A 19047-nucleotide genomic window follows, 5' to 3' on the forward strand; every position below is an offset into this window, starting at 1 on the left:
GAATAGGTGAGCAGGTTGCTCAGCCTGTTAGACACACCCCCTGGGGTGAAGGCAGAAGGCAAGTAACAAAGAACAGGTGAGAAGCTTGCTCGACCTGGTGGACATGCCCCACGGGGTGAAGGCAGAAGACAGGTAACAAAAAACAGGTGAGCAGCTTGCTGACTTGTTAGACAGGTCCCCCGGGGTGAAGGCAGAAGACAGGTAACAAAGAACAGAAGAACCCCTTGCTCGGCCTGGTAGACACGCTCCCCGGTTGAAGGGAGAAGACAGGTAACAAAGAAAAGGTGGATACCTTGCTTGGCCTGGTAGACACGCCCCCCGGGATGAAGGCAGAAGACAGGTAACAAAGAACAGGTGAAAGTTGCTCAGCTTTGTAGACATGCCCCCAGGGTGAAGGCAGAAGACAGGTAACAAAACAGGTGAGCAGCTTACTCTGCATGGTAGACACGCCTTCCGTGGTGAAGGAACAAGGCAGGTAAGAAAAAAGAGGTGAGCAACTTGCTCGACCTGGTAGACACACCCACCATGGTAAAGCTACAAGACAGGTAACAAAGAACAGGTGAGCAGCTTGCTCGACCTGGGAGTCATGCCCCCCTGCGTGAAGGCCAAAGACAGGTTATAAAGAATAGGTGAGCGGCTTCCTTGGCCTGGTAGACACGTGCCCGGGTTAAGGGAGAAGGCAGGTAACAAAGAACAGGTTAGCATCTTGCTCGACCTGGTGGACATGCCCCACGGGGTGAAGGCAGAAGACAGGTAACAAGGAACAGGTAAGCAGCTTGCTTGTCCTGTTAGATAGGTCCCCCGGGGTGAAGTCATAAGATAGGTAACAAAGAACAGAAGAACCCCTTGCTCAGCCTGGTAGACATGCTCCCCCATTGAAGGGAGAAAACAGGTAACAAACAACAGGTTAGCAGCTTGCTCGGCCTGGTAGACACGCCCCCCGGCTTGAAGTCACAAGACAGGAAACAAAGAACAAGAGAACTGCTTGCTTGGCCTGGTAGACACGCCCCCCAGGGTGAAAAAAGAAGACAGGTAACAAAGAATAGGTTAGCAGCTTTCTGGGCCTCGTCGACACGCCCCCCCTGAGGTGAAGGCAGAAGACAGGTAACAAAGAACAGAAGAATCGCTTGCTACGCCTGGCAGAGGGGCCCCTCGATTGAAGGGAGAAGACAGGTAACAAACAACAGGTGAGCAACTTGCTGGGCCTGGTAAACATGCCCCCAGGGGTGAAGGCAGAAGAAAGGAAATAAAGAACAGGTGAACAGCTTGCTCGGCCTGGTAAACACATCCCCCGGATTGAAGGCAGAAGACAGGTAACAAAGAACAGGTGGGCAGCTTGCTCATTCTGTTAGACACGCCCCCCGGAAAAAAGGCATAAGACAGGTAACAAAAAATAGAAGAACCGCTGTGCCATTGTTGTTCTGCTTCATTGTATGCTTCAATGAACTTTCGAATTTGTACAATAGACAAAAGAGCAAAAACTGGTTTCAGGAACGCTAGATTCTTTTATGTAGCCTGCTACACGTGACACACTAAAGGAAATATATGTGACTTCACCGTTCACATTTGTTTCCTATTTTTTTTCTTTGTACCTCACTGTGAAACTCAGAAAATACCATGTTTTCAAAGAGGCCTAGGCTATAAATTCTATTTGGTAAAGAATCATTCTTTGAAACAGGAGAGAACATGAACATTTCAGTTCAGAGATTGCATTCTTCATTTCTTCCTGGTTCTTGTTGATAGTTCCTATGTCTTTTTTTATGCTCGTGTAGTTCTCTGCAAGTTCCCTGTAATTTTCTTGGAGCTGTTGTTAACTTCCTTGGAGGTTGTCATCGTTATTTTTGAAGTTTTCGAGCATATTGAGCTTCTTCACCACCATAGTTTTGAATTCCATGTCTGACATTTGGGCTATGTCTATACCATCTACCTCTCTTTCTGGGAATTCCTCTTTTCTTTTCATTGAAAGGTTGTTTGTGCGTCTTACCATGTTGGATTCTTCTTGTTTGTTTTTGTTATTTGGATTTGTCTGCTTTGCCTTCCCACCCTTGTGGTACGAGATTTTTTATGGTAGATCTGGGGGTTTCAGTGTTGCAGTCTCTTTGATGTCCTGAGTCTGATGTTCTTGGGGCATCTTTTATATCGTTTGTTTATGCTGACTGGTTATATTTCAGATGCTTTTTGTTAGGATCTTTGTTCTGGCTAGTTGATTGAGAGTCACTCTATCCACTTTATCTTGAATTCTTTTGTGGAGATGTCAGTTCAGCCTTTGTGGGTTGTCTTGCTTTTCTGTATCCACAGCTGGTCTAATGAGGTGGGTCAGAGATTCCTGTTCCTTGCAGCAGTGGGACCCCGCACTGCACGTTTCTTTGGTGTCTGTTGGAGCTACCCAAGGTGTCTTTGCAGGCACACCTGTGAGTGGGTAAGGTGGCCCGAGAGCCAACCTCAGGCTTGTGGCGAAGAGCTCCGGGAGTTTCCCGAGGTGGCCAGGGAGTTATCTTCAGGTCTGCCGCACTGTGCTCCAGGTGCCTGCCAGTGCTGGGCCCCGGACTCTGCTGTATAGTGGAAGTGAGCGATTGGTGCCTATTGATGTCAGCAAGGTATTTTGGCACTTGTGCACCCCGGCTTGCCCAAGGCAGCCGGGGATCTAGCCTCAGCGCAGTGCTCCGAGTGAGTGTCTGTGAGTCGCTGCTGCCTGCTGTTCCGGAGGCACTGCTGCCCACCTTTCCCGCACCCGCCTGGGCCAGTATGCACAGAGCCCCAGAGAATGCTCTGCGTTTTGACCTGGCACTCCGGCCTGGCTCTCACTGGAGCTGGCCAGGGGCAACTGCGCACAGTCTTCTGTGTATCCAGAGGTCCCTCCCTGCGCCCCTTTGGGCACTGATCATATGTCTGTTGGGGTGTGTCCGAGGGGCCCCTGCACTCTCGGCCCTGCGCACCTGGGCCAGTGAATGATGGCACTTCTCTATGTGCCCCCGCGACCCAAGGGGAGGGTTGAGGAGTGAGCATGCGCACCTCTGCACCTGCGCTCCCCAAGAATGTACTTTCACCCCCAAACTTTCCCCCCCTCTCCGTAGTTCACAAGAGAAAAATATAAAGAAAAAAATTACGATTTCACTTGCTCAGCAGCACTCTGTTTCCCGTCTTTCAGCGCCTATGCCACCTGGCCGAGTCCTGTCTCTGCCAGCCGGTAGAGATCCCCTTTCCTCCTGACTTCCCTCTGGGGAAGCCTGTGGTCACCAAAAAGCCTTTGTGTCCTTTCAGCCGTGGCTCCGGCAGCCACCCCAGTCAGTAATCCCATTTTGTCCCTTTTTCTTCTTTCACTATCTTCACTAAACAGGTTGTTCCCAGATAATTTTTCTCTAATCCAGCAGTGCCAAGGCTCAACTCCTGCCAGTGACCAGCTGCTCACTGAGATGTTCTGTCTGCAATTAGTCCAAACTACAGACCGGTCTCGGGAGCCTCAGAGTGCAGCCTCCCCTCACTCCTCCACCATCTTCCTGGACCTCAGTCTGTGTTTTAACAGAATATGCATTTAGCCTGTGTTCTAACAGAATATGGACTCAGTCTATGGTAAAACAATAAGCACTCAGCCTGTGTTCGAACAGGATACTCACTCAGCCTGAGTTCTAACAGAATATGGACTCAGTCCGTGTTAAAAAATAAACACTAGCCTGTGTTCTTACAGAATACTCACCCAGCCTGTGTTCTAACAGAATATGGACTCAGTCTATGTTTAAAGAATACCCACTCAGCCTATGTTCTAACAGAATATGGACTCAGTCTATGTTTAAAAAATACCCACTCAGCCTGTGTTCTAACAGAATACTCTCTCATCCTGTGTTCTAACACAATATGATGTCAGTCTATGTTTAAAGAATAGCCACTCAGCCTGTGTTCTAACAGAATACTTACTCAGCTTGTGTACTAACAGAATATGGACTCAGTCAATGTTAAAAAATAAACACTAGCCTGTGTTCTCTCAGAATAATCACCCAGCCTGTGTTCTAACGGAATATGGACTCAGTCTATGTCTAAAGAATACCCACTCAGCCTGTGTTCTAACAGAACTTAGTGAGTCAAGTGCAGTGTTGGTCATCCCAGGGTTCTGTTTACACTGTGAGGACTCTGTGCCATTCCCGTACCCAGTATCTGGCAACCAGGCTCCATCGTCCAGTTCCAATCACGGAATCTGGCTGCAGGTCGGTGTTCCGTCTTCAGGGTCTGGGGCCTGGAGTCGAATCCATATCCAGCTGTGTGTCTGGGATCCAGAATCTCTTTGGGTGTTCTAGTTCTCTGGTCAGCCAGTTGAATACTCTATATGGAGGAACAGAGAGAGCTATCTCTCTGGAACATCGTTGTCTCAGTTTATCTAGGGGAACAAGTGTGGCAGCTCTTCTGTGTTGAATCACCAAGTAAATTGATTTAAAAAGCACCTAAAAAGTCAAAGTGTTTAGACAGTTTTGCTGCCCAATAACCATGGTAGAAATGTGGGGCAGTTAGTTTTTCATCTGATGGTTAGGGAATCCATGTGGCTATTATATTAATAGTGATTGTATATACACAATTTTTAAAGGCACCAGAGAGGAATTACTTAGAATGGATGTTTATGACCTATATTAAACCAACATATAGCAAAACTGAAGCTGTAAACCCTTTGATGGGTCAACAGGTCTCATCTAAGAAGCCCTGAGAGCGGATATGGATACCAGTCTAGCACAGATACCAGTGTATTCTACTCCGCATCTTGCCTCTGACCCTGCCTCTCAATATCTGGGTCTATTTCCTGAGCCATGGCAGCCTGACCTGGTGTTTCACAGAAGGATATTGACTCCTACAGAACTGTTAAGCAGCAGGAAAAGAAAGTCAAGTGAGATACAAGTAGTGCCCTGTGGTTATAAGGAGACATCACCAAAACAGTTACCGAATCAATCGTGATGATGCCAAAGAGGGCAACTATAATAGTAGTGGTGATTAATATAACCATTACTGGGTGAAGACAGCATGTTTGTACCTCACTTTTGTCTATGCTGTTGCCATCCTTTGTGCTCTAGTCACTGACATGGTACCCGCACAGAGATAACTTTTGCTTTGGTCTCAGTTTGCTATTTAGTATGTTAAAACACATTCAATGTCATTCAGGTAGAGGGTGGGAAGACACCCATCTAATGATAGTGATAACCTTCTCTGAGATTGCCAAAGTTCTCAGAAACAATTTCTTAACAGGAACGGTCAGGCTACATGAAATTGAATCACAGAGGGCCCAGGAGATTTTGACTGCTTAGCATTCCTCCTTGTCTCTGAAGGCTGTTAGAATTCTTCCACTGGACTGTCTCCATCGCCTCTGGAAGTTTCTCCACGGCTACTGTCATCAGATGGGGAGGGGAAGTCTCCTTTGTGTGGACCTTCCTTGAGAGCTGCAGATCATTCAGTAGCTGCAGGTTCTACATGACACTACCCTCCAGTTGTGGTGATAGCCCAAAATATCCCCAGCTGTGGTCCTTCGTTTGGCCTAGTCAAGGATCGGATAAGGGTGTGTGGTATGTGTGGTGGTGGTGGGGTAACCAAATTTTGTTGTTTACTTGATTTTTCATGTTGGAAAGAATAGGTGAGACCTGGGACTTCTAGTCGTCTTATTTCAGTGATGGATTATAGGGATTTGTGACCATTTTCACACTTTTCCTTAAAACAGATGTTTAGCTAGCCCTGGCCGGTGTGGCTCCATGGGTTATAAGCACCAGCCTGTGAACTGAAGGGTCACCAGTTCGATTGCTAGTCAGGGCACATATGCAGGTTGTGGTCAAGGTCCTCAGTTGAGGGTATGCAAGAGGCAAGTGCACATCAATGCTTTTCTCCCTCCCTTCCACTTTCTGTAAAAATAAATGAACAAAATGTTTAAAAAGGAAGGTGAGGTAATAAAAACGGATACCTCAAATTCTACCACTGAAGATTAACATATATGGGAAGATAAAAACAGTTACTGTGGCATATCATTACCTGGGTTAAATCCTGGCTTGTGTATTTCTTAGTTGGTCATGGTGGACATATTAATGGACTTTGTGCTGCAGTATGTCAGCACAAGCACAAAATCAAACCTGCTTCCCAGGGTTGATTTGATGGGTAAGAAAGGAATTCAGGAGAAAGAATGATGCCCGGAATCAATGAACATGTGTGTGCGTGCGCATGTGAGTGTGTGCACATGCAGGCGTGTGTGCATGTGCATATGTATAGACATGTGGTTTACATTTCTTAAGAGCCAGACTTGAGTCAGGTAGTATTATGGGCTGCCAGAGCCGGCCCACTTTTGTGAGCCAGCACTGTCCCCACTGAGAGGGGACAGGAGCCGTAGCTCGCCAAGGACAGCTCTGACGCCAGCCGTGTTTGTTACTGTGCTCACCATGCCGTCTGCCTCTTTAGATCGCTGGTGGCCTAAAAGGAGAAACAACTGTCGTAGAGCCTTCCCATAAGTCAGTGGAAGAGAGTTGGTCAGAACTAGTAGAAATGTGTTCTAGTTCAGTGATTCTCAGGCTTGACTGAGGATGGGCTAGTCCCAAACATACATTTCCAGTATTGATTGTCTTGGTCTTTGATGGTCTTAAGTGGGCCTAGCATTCTGCATTTTCAATCTGGCTCCCCAGGTTAGTCTGAAGTAGATGTGTAACCTGAGAAATATTGATGAAAGTGCTGTAACTTTCAGATCAGAGATGAGGAAGCCTGAGATCCACAGCCACCCCCAAACTTGGGGGGAGTCAGGGTGCTGCTTGGAGCCAGGCAGCCCAGTTACTTCCTAAAGGTGTGAAGAACAAAGAAAAGTGACACTCAAATGGATAAGAAATGATTAGCATGAAAAGAGAAATGTGATAAGTAGGTTAAGAAAACTTTCAAGAGGGGCTAGAGACACAGATGTTCAGAGTTAAGGAACATTTATCATCTGAGAAACAGTTAATCCAGAGTGCAAAGGGCATGATATTTATAACCTGGGAGCGGGAACGAGGCTGGAGACTCAAACAATGAGAACATTTGTCATCTGAGAAACAATCAGTTAACTGAGTGGGAGGGGCACCCATCATGGAAGATGTATCACCTGGGAACTATGCATGGTCAGCGAGTTAAGGAAACTTACGCTTGAGCTCATTGGCGCCCTTAGTTGATTTAGTCAGTTGTGTTAGATTGTAACTCCTGGAGTATGTAGTAGGGAGAAATGGAGAGGAAGGGGAAGGGGAGGAAAAGGGTAGGAAAGACGGGGGTTACTCATGTTAGGATAAAAGCAGCTTGCTGTATGTTTTTTCATCTTCTGAAAGCAGACCCTTTTGTGTGTGTTGCTGTGCTGGTGGCACAGTTGTGTTGGTTGTAGGCATTTGGCCTTCTTTGCCAGGAACATTTGAAGAATGGGTCTGTCAGACTATCATGAGGTGGTCAGTGGGATAATAGTCATGTGTGCATAGTAAACATCTTTCCAAAGGGCCAGAGTGGGTCATTTTTTCCTATGGGCACAGGCTACCCCATGTTTTTTGGTGGATTTTAATCTGTTTGTTTTGGCTGCTGCAGGTAGTATGTAATTCCAAAGTAAGAAATGTTGTATGTTTAGAAATCTGTCTGGGATATAATTTTCCTTCTCTCGCTCACAGGGAAACATAGCAGTAAGGACCTTCTGTGGGACCCTTTGAAAGTTCAATGTTGCTTCCCATCCATCTAAGAGGTCTCATCCCAGCAAGGGTAGGTGGCATCATAGAACAACTGGGAAAGAAGGCCTAAAAATTTGGATTTCAAATCACTGATATGTATAAAGGAGTGCCAGGTTTTCCTTCTACCCCCATCCCATTGTTACTGTATAAACCCAGGTTTCAGTGTCTGATTTGGGAGAGAGTGAAACATCAGTGAGTCTATGAAGTGTGCATGGGGAGCTCTTTAGTGAGCGGGAGAGCCACATCAAGGGTGGCCACACAAAAGGCAGTGAGAGTGAGGAAGGCTGAAGGTTGGGGTGGGAAGCTTATGCTAGGGTGTTCAGGGGGCCCCACAGCCAGAGGCGAAGTGTGTCACAAGGGCCAAGAGGCCATAGAGCGAGTCCGTAGTGTGGAGTACACACAGAGTTTGTAGGGTGGAGGGTGAAAAAGTTCCATTTTGATGGATGGTTCAAGGTGTGGCCAGTGAGTCTTAGGGGGTGGGGGCTGTGAATGCCCAATGTTAGGTGGGGGGGGGGTCCATCTGCCTGAATCTTCCTGTTGCTGAAGGCTCTATCTGTTTGTCTTGTTGTCAGTGAAGGGAAGCATTGAATTTTAGGGGGGGTGGTAAGTGATCAGAAGTTGTTCATGGGCCTTTCTTTTCCCTTTGGGCAATGTGGAACCTCTCCTAGTCTTGAGGCATTGGGATGAAAGTTGCTTTTCAAAGGGTTTCCTTGCCAGGGAGTGTAAAAGGTATGTAGAATCTTAAGGGCTGTCTTCCTTGAGTGTTAACATGGTGTTTCATAGCAGTGCTGTGACCCACGGCCCAGCCAGGACCGCTGAGGTATTGGGTGAGACACACCTCCCTTTGCTTTCAGCCTTCTGCCCAAATGTTTTAGTGTAATTGCTGTGGCGAAGGCCCCACTTTTGTCTCCCTTCTGGTAGTCATTTGGCTGTTGGCTGTCTGAGTATCCCTTGAGTCAGAGGAGAGAGGACCAGTGTGAGAGTGGAGGATGGAGTAGGTGGCCCCAGTGTGAGCAGGAAAGTTAGTTTTCTCAGCTGCCATGTGCAGAGTCAGCTGGGGTTCTTTGTAGTTGTGTCAAAGTGGTTTGATGTCTGGGGTCTGGTTGTCATTTTTGAAGGTTTTCGTAGGTTTCTGGAGTGGAATGGGTGATCAAGTGTTGCCTTAATAACACTGGCCTCTCTGGAAAGAGTGGGTGCCTATTAGTGAAACCCAAAAAGGCTTCTCTTGTCTGTTGTGGAAGAGGATGGGGTTCTCTTGGCTTCCTTTTTTTATCAGGTCTGCTTTGGTAAAGTGTAATGTATTCTCTATGCAGGGCCTAATTCTGGGCAGGAAGCACTGTGTCCAGGCAAATGTATTTCCATGTCCTGTTGATGTATTACAGTTTAAATTTTGTTTATGCTCTGGGGTCATGTTAGACATGGGGTTTGTCTCATCAGGGTCTGTAGTATGTAGTCGATCCGCTTGTTTGTGGTCCCTGTCCTTCCCTAATTGTTCCATTTTCTTCTTTAGACCAGCATGCGATCAGAGGAGTAGAAAGGTGTCTGTAGGCCATATCCCAGGCAAGGGTTAAGATATGGAAGTCATTTAGGAAGTGGGAGGGATCCTCAGGGAAGCCTGTCAACCTCTCCTCATGTCATGGCAGGTCAGGTATCAAGAAAGGTGCATGCCCCTGAGAGGGGCCTCTCATGCCTGCTACTGCTCTCATGGGTTGGAGGCCAGATAGGGATGGGGAGGTAGTCCTGTCTACTCCTGTTGCAGAGCCCCTGGACTGCTCCAATTGAAAACAAACCCACGGGCTCTTTAGTTAGGGGTCCGATTGCCCGCCGCCAGAATTACAACTCTTAATACTTCAGTTGAGTGAAAAGAAAACTGTTTATTTAACAGTTACACATATCCTTGCCTCCCCCCTACCAAACCTAGCCAGTTTTAGGAAGGTCAGAAACACTGTTTCCCTACTTCCCAAACACAGTTCAGCTCTACCAGCAGCTGCCAATCATTCAATCTGATTGGGGAGGTCCTTTCTGTGCTGTGGTGCCCTTCAGCTCTCGATACAAAACCGCCGGGATTCTCAGCATCCTTGCAAACTGTCTTCTTTCTGTAAACCGCGTGGACCTCCTCTCCTTCTCCAGAGCACCCCTGCAAACACCTGCAGCGAGAGAGACAGCCCCAGAGCGCGCCCCCTAAAGTGTTCGCAGCTGCCTATATATCCCTGACTGCATCCTCTGATGCAGTGGGTGTTGCCAACAGCTCTGACCATTCACAGAACCACAGGGAGGCTCTGTGTGCTTTCCATACCGTCCCCTGGTTCAAGACTCCTCCCATCCACCTGAGGCCTTGGAAGCATCCAAGAAATTTTACATAATGAAAGACACTAGCCACCAGCCTCAGGCACGTGGAGGCATTCTGAAAGCTGCTTCCTGCTCCCCATCCCCCAGCCGCAAACTCCGGGGATTTTTAGACTCCGCTGTTTCTGTAACACTCCCAGTATTCCCTGCTGGGCTGGGTTGTTCCATTTGCCACTTTGGGCATGTGGTACAACTGGGTGGAGGAGAAGTCATAGTTGTATATTTAGGGTTTGGGGACTTGGGGTTCTGGGGTCCAACAGTCTCCCCTGGAAAGATAGGGGAGGAAACTTAAGTTGCCTACTTTTAGGAGATGGGTGTGGAAGTCAGAAGGGTGTCCATTGGAATGTCACTGCTAGGCCCTAAAGTAGAGATATCCTTTGACAGAGAGGAAAGAGATGTAGCTTTTAAGAAGGTCTGGCCGTTCTTCTGGCCTGTAGTAGAATAGATGGCATTGGTGTAGGTTGTCATCATCCCTATTCCCATGGTCAGGGCATGTCCCCTTGTCCCCTAACATGTATGGAGGCCCAGCTGTACTGTGCTGCAGAAGAAAATGAGCCTCTTTTTTGTGAGACTTTTGAGTGTCAAAGTTGTCCTAGTTGATGAGGAGGAATCCGGCTGTGACAGAGTGGGGTTGGGTTGGGAATGGAGGGCATATCTCCTTCTTGGCATGTGTCATACTGAGAAAAGAAAAGGAAAGAGAAGGGGAGGGGCTGGCTAGGGGAGGGGAGGGGAGGGAAGGGAACACAAGATGAGCTGAGAGGAGACACGACAATATGAGAGTAGATGAGCTAAGATGAGCCCAAAGACAAAGAGAAGGGTGAGTTTTGGGCTCTGAGAGGAGTCTCTCATCTTTGCTTTAGGCATTGTCTAGTGGGATGGAGGATGTCAGCTGGTTTCTCCACCACACAGGTATTGGATGTCTCTGGGGACACAAGAGAGAATGAAGAGTTGTTGCTTGTACTGTTCAAAAGTGCCCCAATGGATCACCCTAGGAGCTTGCCATGGGTTCATGGGGAACCCACTGCCTCTGCCTTGAAAAGCAGTGCATGTCCTTGGTGACGTGATGCACTGGTCAGCCTGCATGGAGTCCTTGTATCCTTTCTGTCTGTCAGTGAGCAGGGACAGCTTGGATTAAGGCGGGGCCTTTCCATAGGTCTCAGTGCTTTCCTCTGTGTGGCTCCTTGCCTGGAAGCAGTGGGAGAGAGAGGGAGAGGGGCTGTGGCATCAGTCAGATGGACTATGTTCTGCACGGACTGTAGGCTGATATCCTGCTGTCCAACGGAACAGGAGAGATCTGTAATGTGGTGAACTTTCCGCCCCCTCGAAGTCTGTGGGCTGCTCGAGTTATGCTTTTGGGGGTGTATTGTGGGAAAATGGAGGATGTTCCTAAAGAGAAGAGATAGAGGCGTCTGTGTAAGAGAATCCGTGGGGAGAGGTGGGCCGGGAAGTGGGCCACTCTGCTGTGGAAAGGTCGCCCCCACTCTGTCACGTGCTGTCTGCGGGCACGGGCTGGAGAGAAACGGTGAGAGGACAGGCAGGTTCAGGCGGTCGGTGAGACATGGGTGCAGTTTTACTGTGACCCTGTATGCTGTGTCGTGGAGGGAGACATTGTGCTTTTTGTGGTGAGTTTTAGGAGAGAGGCCATTGGCTTACCATTTCTAGGACCTAGGAGTATGTAGGTCTAGAAGTGGCATCCTTTTGTAAGAAGAAAGATAAGCGGTGAGGTTTAAACAGGTAGAAAATACTCTGCAGCAAAGGGGAAATGTCATTAGAGGGCCTCCGAGCCAGAGTTGACAGTATTAGCCTATTTGCAAATCAGGAAAGGGGCATTCCACAGCTCAGTACAAATGGATTCTGAGGACAAAGGTATCTGAGATGAAAGTGGGGTGGGGTGGGGTAGTCATCACCAAAGTCTGGGAAATGGGAAAATGTAGCCAGACAGCCCAGCAAACAAGAGAGAGATGTCAAGGAACAACTGGAGGCAGACCTGTAACCAGAACACCTTGAGTTCACTTTCACCTTCAGTTAATTGAGTTAATCACGTTTGATTGTAACTCTGGAGTATTGAGCATGGAAAAATGGAGAAGGAGAAGGAGAGGGAGAGGGGCAGCATGGGGCCTTTAGATGTGTAGTGGGTAAAAACAGCCAACTCAGTTGTTTGGGTGCGCACCTTGATTTTGCTTCTGGGCTGTTCCCAGAGCTGCAAATCTGTGAGTAAATAACTGCCTCGGTCAGTGCTCAAGTCCTGTGCCCTGGTTTGTACTATGAGCCGTTTCTCCCACTGTTAAAGACACACAGTAGCAGAGTCATACATGAAGGTTTTATGAGAACAGTAATTGGGCTGTTGCTAATTTTGTAGAATTTCCTTTCTTGACAAGTCTGTCTAGGGAATTTAAACTATAGTAAGGAAGCCTGAGTAGCCTGAAATGTGTTTTCTGTAGGAAGAGAAAGGTGAATGAATCCTAGAGATATTTAAATGGCCCTTTGAAAGCTACTACAGGAAAGTGTGAAGTGTTAGACATTTAGAACCCTGTAAGTTTTGTTAATGAAGGAACAGATGTTATGAAGTCAGGTTACACTAATGAAAGTGACAATGAAAAGTCTGTGACATCCACAAAGCTTAGTAAAGCCTTGGTTTTCAGTAGAGGCATGAGATTTTGAAGCTCAAAGTATGTAAGTAAGAGCATGATATGTCATTGTTTTGCCAGAGCTGTGGCCATTTGGCAATGACAGCAAAAGCTGTGGTGTTCCCCATCCTTCTGGTAGTATATGCATTCCCTTTTTCTTGTTTTTTAGTTTATTCTGAAAGAAAAGTGTCTTTGATGTATCAAGGGAGGTGTGGGATAGTTCTCTGTTATTGTTTCTAGTGAATGTGGATGCAGTGAGGCTCAGTTCCATCATTCCTAGCTGGGAATAAAGCATAGGGTCATTGGGGTTGTGGATGGTGTCACCTACTCTCAGGGGATCATGTGGACACTTTGTTGGAACATGAACACAGCTACACCAACATTTCAAGTCACCTTCTCTGAAGGACCCAGAAATGGAATAAACTGACCAGTAAGGTATAATTTTCCTAGGAAGATTTTATTTGTTTAGAAGTGGGGAGGGAACTGTTCACACCTCAGACTGCTACACACCACCCACCGTGGACCTGGTGGCCATGTGGTCACATGACCCTATGGTGAGTCTTGCAGGCTGGTACTGTCTAAGTAGCCATTGTTGCAATGGCAGGTTTTGTGTTCCTTCAAAACTGAAAGGTATTCTAGGCTTTAGGCATCTTTCCCAATTTAGGGACTGAAGTTAGGAATTGCGTATCAGGATGTCTATTAGCATGCATGCAAAACTTGATCTGTGAATGGGAGAACGAAGGGTAGAGTGGGCAAAGTTTGGGGTTGTAAGCTCACCATACGTAGGCAAGATTTCCAATGGCCTTCCATGCCATGGAGGCCAAGAGCGCCAGTCCTTTGTTTTGAGGAGTGACAGAGTTGGCAGGATAGGGGTGAGGGAGTTTCCCTTGTATGGAGAGGGAAGGTTGTCTGTTGTAGGAGCTTGTGCACGGCCCCGAGAAGTGTGAATAGGCTCATTCCTCTAAGGCCTTACAGGACGTTTTGCATATTTGGGGCCTTGGAATGTAGATACGGCCTGAGACGCTCTCCTTCTCAGGTAGTGGAAAGGGTGCTTAGAACTCCCAAGAATTTTTCTGTTCCCACGCTAACAATGTCTTTTGTTGGAGTTGGAACACCAAGCAATAGGAGGTGAGAGGGCCCAGGAGGGAGGGATGAGGGGGTGAGGCATAAATCTTTGTTACAGAAACAGGGGTGTCCAAAAACAAAGCCCAAAGTTTGCGGCTGGGGATGGGGAAAAGGAAGCCGCTTTTAAGACACCTTTGCATGCCTGGGGGTAGTTGCTAGTGTCTTTGTTATGCAAAATGGCTTTGATACTTCCAAGGCCCAAGAAGATGGGAGGGGTCTTGAACTGTGGGGTGGTATGGAAGGAGCCTCCAGAGCCTCTGTAGGGTTCTCTGACTGGTCAGAACTGGGTGCAACACCCACTGCCTCAGAGGACGCAGTCAGGGATATATAGCAGCTGCGGACATTTTAGCTCGGTCTCTGGCTCTGTGGCTCTCTCTGTCTCTCTCTCTCTCTGTGTCTCTCTCTCTGTCTCTCTGTCTCTCTCTCCCTCTCTCCCTCTCTTGTGCTTGCTTGCTCTCTCTCTCTCTCTCTCCCTCTGTGTGGTTTTGAGGAGGGGCTCTCCAGATTGCTCTCTCTCCTGTGCTCCCTCCATGCGGCTTGGTGAAGGGGCCTTCTCCATGCGGTTTTGAGAAGCTAGCTTCTCTACACATTTTTATGAGGGCTCTCCAGGCTGCTTTAAGAGGCTCTCCCCATGCGGTTCTGAGGAGAGGAGATCCATGCGGTTTGCAGGAAAAAGGCAGTTTACAAGGAGGCTGAGAATCCACATGGTTCTGCATCAAAAGCTGGAGGGCACCATGGCACAGAAAGGACCTCCCCAATCATAATTGAGTAATTTGCAGCTACTAGTAAAGCTGAAGTGTGGCTAGGAAGTAGGGAAACAGTGTTTCCGACTTCTGTAAGGCTGGTCTGGTTTGCTAGGGGGAGGCAGAACTACGTGTTTGTGGGTATCTTAAAGAACATAAGAATCAACAGCAGAAATCTGCAAATAATCTAAATCTACTGTTAAATAAGTTCTTTTTCTTTTCACTAAACTCTGTTACTGAGAGTTGTAATGATGGCGGCGGGCAATCGGGCCCCTAACTAAACAGCCTGTGGGTTCTGTTTAAATTAGAGCAGGCCAGAGGTTCTGTTACACTTTGGTTTCATAGTGGTGGTCTACAGAAATGCTCAGAGCCTGCGGGTTGGGGGAGGGGGAAAGGGAACAGCTTTTAAGAAGCTTTTTCAGATTCCTTTGCATGACAATGGCTAGTAGCTATTTTCTGAGTTATGGCAATTGCTTGTGTTCTCCCGAGGCTCCAAGGAGATGGGAGGGGTTTTGACCATGGGATGCTGCAGAAAGAACATAGAGCCTTTGCAAGGTTCTGTGAATGCTCAGACCTCATTACTACGCCCACTGCCTTACAGGGCACAGTCAGGCCTAAAAAAATACTCGGCAACCATGTTAGAGAGGAGAGGAGATCCCTGTGGTTTGCAAGGCGGGCAGAGAACTCCATGCTGCCTTGAAAGGGCCAAGCACGTGTGTTTCTGTGATCGTTGTATGGAGGAAGATGACGTTGTACCCCAGACCCTGACCGAGAAGGGGTGGGGAACTTTGGGGCTGGGTTTTGGCTTCTAGCTTTGCTGAGGAGCAAGGGTGTGCCGGGTCCCGTGGGAGAACAGAGCTCTGAGCTGAAGTGCTCACTGCCCCCCACCCCAGGTGGGAATGCTGTAAGTAAAGGCCTGTTTTCCTCAACAGCAGTTGGGTTTCACAGCAAGGCCCCACGGGAAAGAATCTGCTTCTGCTCTGTAACCATTTCGGCGAGGCCAAATTGGGCTCATGGAGCCTGTGGTCAGGTTCGCTCTGCAACAGTTTCATTATAGTAAACTTCTGTAAGATGTTTGCAGGTCATGCTTTGTTTAGGAAATCCACATGTGTTAGTACTATCTCCCCATGGTAAAGGAAGCTCTTTTTTGAGTGGATAAGTCACAGGTGCTTGTCACCTGTAGGACAGAGGAAAGCCTGTGGCTTTGTGTTTGCCAGACAGCGGACAGAGTTCTGCTGTGCTTGCTGTTTGCAGTCATTGTTGTGCAGGTGGGGAAGTGTCTGCGTCGCGGTGCTGCTGAACTGTTCTGTCAGAACTGTGGGGTTTGTTCCCCGTGTCTCTTTCTGTCCTTTCCTTCTTCCGTCACTGCCTCCTTGTCTGCCTGTTTCCCCCTGTGCTTGCAGCCCACGTGGAATTCCTGTTTAATAGTTGTCACCTCATGTTGAAGTGTATGGCCCTGGTCTGTGATGTAGTGTGTGGTGACCGCTGTCGTGCAGTTGTCCAGTTTTTTGTTAGACTTTTTGGTCTGCGTAGTGGCTGAAGGTATGTGCACATTGAAGAACTAAGTCCTGTATCTCTGAGGAGTGGCTGTATGGGTGGGAGTCTCATCCCCCCAGAAAGTGTGGGTGGGTGGGGTCCTGGGGAGCCTGCTGTGTAATGAGGTCGCTGTCTGTTCTAGGGCGTGTCTCTTGCCGTTGGACTGCAGGACGGGAAAAGGATCCTCTGAAGGCTTGTGGGAACCAGGCCAGTGCCACAGCTCTTCATCGGCTTGGGAGTGGACATCTGGATGCCATCCGAAGGCCTCAGGGCTCCTGGTCACCGCAGAGATCATCTGGCTGCTGCCTGTGTGTCGCACTGAGCGGTGTGGAGCAGGGCAGCTGTGACAGAGAAAAGCCCTACATGTTGCTCCAAGCTCATCCCAAAAAGAGGACTGTGGTTGGGACAGCAGTGTGAGGGGGGGGCACTTGCAGAGTGACAGAAGCTCTGGCTCTCCCACACTCCCTCTGTTGTAATCCTTGGGTTCCTGGAATGGCATCTGGTGCCCATTGCTGGTGGCCTCAGGTGGACAGGTTGCTCAGCCCAACCCTGACCCACTCACCCTGTGTGGCAAGAATTGTGGTGACTTGGGGCAAGACGGCCCTCACCCAAGGGCTCCTGGAGAGGTGGAGTGAGGGGCCTGGTGTGCTTGCCTCCTCATTGGGGTTCCTTTGAGTCCAGTGGTGGGTCACATGTCTTTTCTGTCCTCCCTGATGGGTCCCTGGGGTCCAGCCTCAATCTCTCCTGCCCTATGGAGCTTCTCGAAGGCCAAGTCTGCCCCGTGGTTGTTTGTGGTCAGGTGAAGGAGTCCCGGGTCATTCTTTGGAGGCGACTGGAAGTTTTTGCCTGCATTAGAGAAGCGCAGTTTGCGGAGGGAGAGGAGAGTGAACTGAATGGGATGCGTTAGAGACCCTGATCCCTACAGGGGCCTGAAGGAGGCCATGTGACTTCTTGCTGGCAGTACAGCATCTCAGACCCGAGGCTACAGGAGTGGGTATAGATGGAAGAGGCCTCTGGCCTGTGGGCCCGGCTGCATTGCCATTGCTGGTCGCCCAGGAGGAAGCAGAAAGATGGCCTATTTGGGGAGCTCATGGCCTCCTTGTGGGTCGGGTCAGCCCTTGCCTGCTCTTCAAGACGCCTTCTTCCCCCACCACCTTGCAGTCGGTCCCTTTATTGGCCCGTGGTCCTCACGGGGTGAGGGTGTTGTGGCTGTGGGGAAGGGGCCAGGAGCTTGCCTTTGGCTCAGCGTGGGCTGCCCGGGGCTTGGCTGTATCCCTTCTAGTGGCAGACGGTGGCTGGGAAAGGCAGGAAGACTCCTGAGGAGGCCTGTCCCGGCTACAAGGCCTGCTCAGGACACAGGGAGGTGGCCTTAGAAAGCAGCGGGCAGAGTCGAATGCCTGTGTCCTTTTCCTGGTCCTGCCAAAGGAAGTTGGGTGTGACTGAAGAGGAACGTTGCTGGGGGCCTTGGATAGTGATGTTTCATTTCCTACCCTCAGTAAAGTCTGAGCCGGGGGAAGAGGGCACCTTGTACCCAGAGGCAGCTGAAGGGGAGCTGAGCACTGGCCTATGGTGCTGTCCGTGATGGTGCTGGGTTCTCTGGACAGGCTCTGGGTGGAAGTGGGCACCTGGATGGAGGGACGTGAGCTGGGGCCACCTGGTGATCATGTCTGTGGACCTGGAAGCCTCTGTGTTGCTGATGATGTGCCCCCAGCACCCCTCTGGCGCTGCTCCTCTGACAGAGAGACTTGGCCAATGTGGGTCCTGGGGTCCCACTCTGTCTGCCCTGGCTCCTCGGCGCTGCATGACTCAGTGCCAGTAGGGCTCTTTCCTCGTCTGGTGTGGAGGTGGGGGAGGAGAGCTGAGGAGAGGAGCCGTCCCCACTGTTCTTACATCTGAGGGCAGGCCAACCTCACAGGACAGTCCTGTGAGGTTGGTGTCTACTTCAGCCCCTGTCCAAGGTGGCCCTGTCCCTGATGCCACAATGGTTGGCGGTGCTGCCTGCGGCATCGGCAGCTGTTAGAGGGGGATGTGGATGCTGATGAGGAGGCCGGACTCCACAGTCCCCAGATTCTGCTAGACGTTTGAGTATGAGAGGGTCTGCTTGCTCTCCCAGTTGCCACGGGGTGGTGGGGGGGATGAGCTTTGTCATAGAATGGACGCGAGGCACGTATAGTATGGGCCCTCCCTGGTGGGGGCGTCTCTACCCACAGATCTTGTGTGGGTGCCTGTTGCCCTGTGTGGTGCTACTGGATGTCTGCTAAACGTTTGGTCCTTTTATCCCAAAGTGCGAGCCTTGGCTTTTGCGATGTTTCTCCAAAAATGAGTTTTTTCCTGTTTACTCGTGTTTATGTGTGAGTGAGGTGGTTTCTTCTCATGGCATTTTCCTTGGTGTAAAGGAATAGCTTTACCTTTCTATGGGAACAGTGAGCCTGATGGCGTGCTGTGGGTTTTTTTCACTGTACCTATCATGTGGAAGGCGTGTGTGTATGTGTGTCCTTTCTGCCCGTCCGTCCATCCCTCCCTCCCTGTGCCTGGCTGGAGATGTGTCCTATCTTATTGCCGAGTGAGCCGCTGCCCCCCCACCACTGTGGGCACAGCAACGCCCACCTGGAGGCCCTCACGGCCCTCAGCATCCTGCCCCCATCTCCGGGGCAGAGCCATCCATATATACAGCACTGACTACACTATCATCTGGGGTTTCCTCTCCCCTGCTGTGCCCATCAACGTGGGGTCCCTGCAATCCCAATGGCACAGACCACCGCCCCCTCTGGTTCTGTATACTTTTCCACATGCCAGCCACTGTCCCCATGTTTAGCCGCCCCTTGTCTCTAATTTCTGCCCCCCCCCCCAGAAAAGCAGGAGTGGGATTCTCTGTCCCCTCTATGGGCTGATGTATCTGTAGGCGGTGGACGTGGGGCCAGTATAGGGTTCCTCAGGAGTGTCAGCTGGGTAGTGTCGGTGCTGGGAAAGTGTCAAGAGACGGCAGTG

General features: G+C 49.4%; 1 long non-coding RNA gene across 1 annotated transcript; it reads left to right on the forward strand.

Annotated features, from left to right (window-relative positions):
• The first annotated feature begins 1092 nt into the window (after positions 1–1092).
• Positions 1093–18868, forward strand: LOC150021810 (uncharacterized). Its single transcript, XR_016509069.1, has 3 exons — positions 1093–1187; positions 7626–7713; positions 16202–18868. It is a non-coding gene; the product is annotated as an uncharacterized LOC150021810 (long non-coding RNA).
• Positions 18869–19047: the final 179 nt, after the last annotated feature.

The sequence above is a fragment of the Furipterus horrens genome, unplaced genomic scaffold (genome assembly GCF_987537825.1).
Source record: "Furipterus horrens unplaced genomic scaffold, mFurHor1.1.pri manual_scaffold_1, whole genome shotgun sequence".
NCBI classification, from domain to species: Eukaryota; Metazoa; Chordata; class Mammalia; order Chiroptera; family Furipteridae; genus Furipterus; species Furipterus horrens.